General features: G+C 39.4%; 1 pseudogene; it reads left to right on the top strand.

Annotated features, from left to right (window-relative positions):
* LOC130404113 (putative nuclease HARBI1) lies at positions 1 to 1,319 on the top strand (annotated as a pseudogene).
* The last annotated feature ends 3,405 nt before the right edge of the window (positions 1,320 to 4,724 follow it).

Genomic DNA, 4,724 nt, shown 5'->3' with positions numbered 1-4,724 from the left:
ATGGCGTGTCCTTTTATTGAAGAGCCAGTTGATACATATTGGTGCCAGTCGAGGCACAGATACTCCGCTGAAATCTCCGTCGGGAGAGGGTTATTAGACCCCGATTGGATGTTTTATCATTCCCTGATGAGTACCTGTTTGAGCGTTTCCGTTTCTCTGCATCATCTATAATTTATCTAAACAACATTCTCAGCCCACACATAGTTCACATGACCCATCGTGGACACGCTCTCAGTTCCGAGCAAATTCTTTGTATTGCACTGCGTTTTTCTGCCAACGGCAGTTTTTTGTATAACGTCGGTGATGCAGAGCATGTGTCCAAGGCAACGGTCTGTCGGGCTGTTCGAAATGTGACACTTGCACTGAAACGGCTACTATACACGTTTGTAGTGTTCCCAAGTCACAGACCCAGCAGACTTCTCAAAGAAGAGTTCCACAGAATTGCAGGTAACAGTCTAAGCAATAATTTATTCATGTCATAAAGCTTTGAGACTTGAGGCACTAATCAGTCAATTAGATATATTTTAGGGTTTCCAGGTGTCATTGGCTGCATAGATAGCACTTACATTCCTATCATAGCTCCTTCAATAAATGAAGGAGATTATGTGAATAGGAAATCTGTCCACAGCATTAATGTACAGTTTTGCCTAAATAGTAGCCTTTAACATTCCAAATGAATATACTTCACTATACAGCAAATTACTGTTCTCCACTGTGAAGATCATATGTGACGCAGCACACATGATAAATAATGTGGAAGCGAAGTGGCCTGGGTCTGTGCATGACTCACGAATGTTTCGTGAGTCTACACTGAGTGCCAGATTTGCCCGTGGTGAGTTTATATATATCTATAGTTTATGTATCCAGTATATAGTTATATCCTATGATCAATATTTAGTTTCCTCCTATTGCAACTGAAACAATAAACTGTATCTTGTATTATCATAGGAGAGTTTGATGGTTATCTACTCGGAGACAGAGGGTACCCCTGCCAGCGCTATCTGCTGACCCCTTACCCTGACCCTGACCCTTGCCCACAGCGACACTACAACTTGGCTCACTGCAGGACACGAGCCAGAGTGGAGCTGACCATCGGCATACTCAAGGCCCGGTTCCAGTGCCTTCGTAGGCTCAGGGTCAACCCGGAAAGGGCTTGTGACATTATAGTGGCATGTTTGGTTCTCCACAACATTGCCACTATTAGAGGAGAACAATGTCCTACTCTTTCCCCCAATGATCCAGATAATAATCCTGACCCCCCTGCTGATGCACGAGATGGAAGAGCTGTTAGAGACATGATATGCTTCAATCATTTATAACTGACCCATCACCTCCCCAGTGTCAAAGAACGACAATATGCCTCATTTTATGGGGTCTTCTTTATTTCCTAGAAGGGCAAATGTTGTACAGTTATTAATCCTTTGTTGTTGAAATAATTAAAAAACATCCACCTGTGGGCACGTCACCCACCTTTAACTGATGGTCCAGCAGTTGTATTTCCTTTTTTTTTTTTGGTGATCTGCAGTCTTATGTGCTCCATTTCTATAGGTGTGATTTGTTTATTTGGGATTCTAAATATACTTTGTAAAGTTGTTTCACAGGGAGCTATAGGAACATAAATGACGTTGAATTTCACAGTGCCATGTCTACTTATGGCATTGTAAGTTGTGGGTCAATGCTGAACAACATCTTACTGAGGTAAGCTGTGCTGTGGAGGTTGATGGGCCTTCTTCCTCATTGTAACTTCCGTCATTGCTCTGTTAGAGAGAAAGAAGTTGCAAGTTGTATTGTGGAACAATTAACTGAAACCAAAGTTATTAAAAAAAAAGAAGGTGTAAACCTCAACAGGCCTCTCTGCATCTTCCCTCTCTGTGGCAGCTGATAAGGTGTCTTCATCATCCTCCAGTAATGAAACAGAATGTTTGTGAAATATTCTACCCATTATGACAAATCTGTGGAATTTTAAGAGTACAGCATGGAGGTGTGTTATGGCAGAAGGCTCCACGAGACAGATTACACCATCATCAGTAACTGGTAGAAGATAAAGATTAGACAGTTGATGATTACCCATAAAAGTGCCCCACCTAATTACCTTCTTTTTATTTTTTTACAATAGTGTGCAGGTCCCATCAAAATTTTTCAAACTGAGTCACCTTAAAATAGATTGATATCTGAAAGCAACAGCAGCCAATTACAAAGAACTGTAGCCTACTGCTACAAGAAAAAAAAATCTGTGTGGCAAGTGGTTTCTAAGATGAATGGGTGGCCATTACTGAACACTAGAAAAAGGATTAATATACATGCCATTCATTTGAATAACTTACCTCTTATGTAGGCCCCCGTGTCCTGGGGCGTGGCTGGGTCCGATGAGCTCCCCCCAGAGATGCCCTCAGCAATGGGTCGCCCACTGTTGTGACTGAGGGCCATCTCTTCAGCCTCTGTGAGAGGTGGTGGTGGTGTCCCGCCACCTGTTTTGCTTCCCTCTACACTTTTTCTGTTGGCTATAATGGAGGTCAAATTTGAAGATAACCAGAAAACACAAATTTGGAGACTTGTATGTATAAAAGGCATTTAGGTGTTGCTTTTATATAGACAATATTAAATACTGGCAGTGTTGGGATTTTTCTTTGTTTAGCAGATTTCCCTAATTACTTAAATATAGCTATCACATGTTGAATGCAGCCACTAAATGCTGTTTAACTTTTAACCGAATTAACACACCTGTGATAAAGTTTCATTTAATTAGGAATTATCTATTGAATTTCACCCAGACTGTAAAATACGTGGCTCAAATGCTAAAAACAGCAATTTTATAGCAATATTGAGCGAGATAGATCCATCTATAATGTTTAGTTTAGTTATGAATACTCTGAATCAAGCATTAATAGGCTACATGTCCTTATACTCTTAAAAATATATATGCATCTAAATATATATATATCTACTTCTTTAAACAGGAACAAAATGAAAACAAAACTTGTTGGGACCAAAATCCTATTTTTAAAAAAGTATATTTTTAATAATGTGATGGTCACATTAACTATCTATAGTTTCTCTAGGCCAGGGTTCCCCAATTAGTTTTTCCAGAGGGCCAAATTTGGTCAAACATGCCATGGTGGTGTCCCGCCACCTGTTTTGCTTCCCTCTACACTTTTTCTGTTGGATATAATGGAGGTCAAATTTGAAGATAACCAGAAAACACAAATTTGGAGACTTGTATGTATAAAAGGCATTTAGGTGTTGCTTTCATTTAGACAATATTAAATACTGGCAGTGTTGGGATTTTTCTTTGTTTAGCAGATTTCCCTAATTACTTAAATATAGCTATCACATGTTGAATGCAGCCACTAAATGCTGTTTAATGAAGGCAGGCTAAACAACATCACAATTGCTTGCCAAGTCCGTTTGGGGCCTGTTGGGTTGCACCTGTGCGCACAAACACACATATGGAATATAATTGTTGAATAAGTGGAACATTCAAGAGAAAACTTTTTTCTCAAATAAATACTCACGCATTGACTCGGTCAGCTATTTTTCCCACGCGAGCTCCCGCTTTTTGGCTGCTGCCATAGTATTGCTTTTTAGTAAAAAGATATGCTTGCTTTCTGCATATGCAGTCATTAAGATTTGCAACTCCGCTGGGGAGAAGTAGGAGGATCGAGGCTTGTTAGTACTTGTTGCCATGGTGAATCATGTTATCTGTGTTCCATTGATGAGGGCTTTTTATATCCTCATGCACGAGCTTCACTCAGAGTTACCTTGACTCAAGGTTGATTGAACTAGGCGTTATCACCTGTTCTGAAACCGAAAATTCTGAGTTTTACAACTCAGAGTTGGTCAACAGTTAAGGTTTTAACTTTGAGTTTGTTGAACCTGCTTTCTGAAACGGGCCCCAGGTTTGTTTCAGTGAGGATGTTGTTGAGTACTCTGCCAGAGTGCTTGGTGCTGTTCTTGATGAGGGGGCGGTTCCAGGGGTGCAGTGTTTTACTCATTCCATTTTAATGGAATGAGTAAAACGGTCACTAAATGGTCACTAAATACTTCCATAAAGTTGGACATTGACACACCCACCAAACCTATAGCAGGCACAGATCTTCTGCTGGATGTAGATGATTAAATATTTCTCAATGTTATGAACATTGGACTTTACCTCTCTATTCCAGCAAACATTTCCTCAAACTGCTTCGTCAACAAGTCCAATAGACGTCAAGTCACATTGTGACATTATTTTGACCCTTTGCCGACAAGAGAACATAATCTTAAGGGAATGGTGATTTCGAGGACAACTTGTTTGAACTTTTAACCGAATTAACAAACCTGTGATAAAGTGTATTTTAATTAAGAATTATCTATGGAATTTCACCCAGACTGTAAAATATGTGGCTCAAATGATAAACACCTATAGCAATATTATAGCAATAATGAGCAAGATAGATGTATCTATAATATTTAGTTTCTTATGAATACTCTAAATAAAGCATTAATAGGCTGCATGAACACTCTTCAAAAAAACATACATCTACATCTTCTTTAAACAAGAACAAAATGAAAATAAAAAGTATTGGGACCAAAATCCCATCCCCCCCAGTCCTTGCAGGTGCATGTTTCAGGTGTAAACTCATGGCTACTTCGATTTCTGTATCTGTGGCCTTGGACCTAATACCCACATTAAATACCCACATAATTATGAACAAAAATAGTATTGAGCTACATTTCAGTTAACT

The sequence above is a fragment of the Gadus chalcogrammus genome, chromosome 2 (genome assembly GCF_026213295.1).
Source record: "Gadus chalcogrammus isolate NIFS_2021 chromosome 2, NIFS_Gcha_1.0, whole genome shotgun sequence".
NCBI lineage: Eukaryota > Metazoa > Chordata > Actinopteri > Gadiformes > Gadidae > Gadus > Gadus chalcogrammus.
This window is presented reverse-complemented; position numbering and strand designations above follow the sequence as displayed.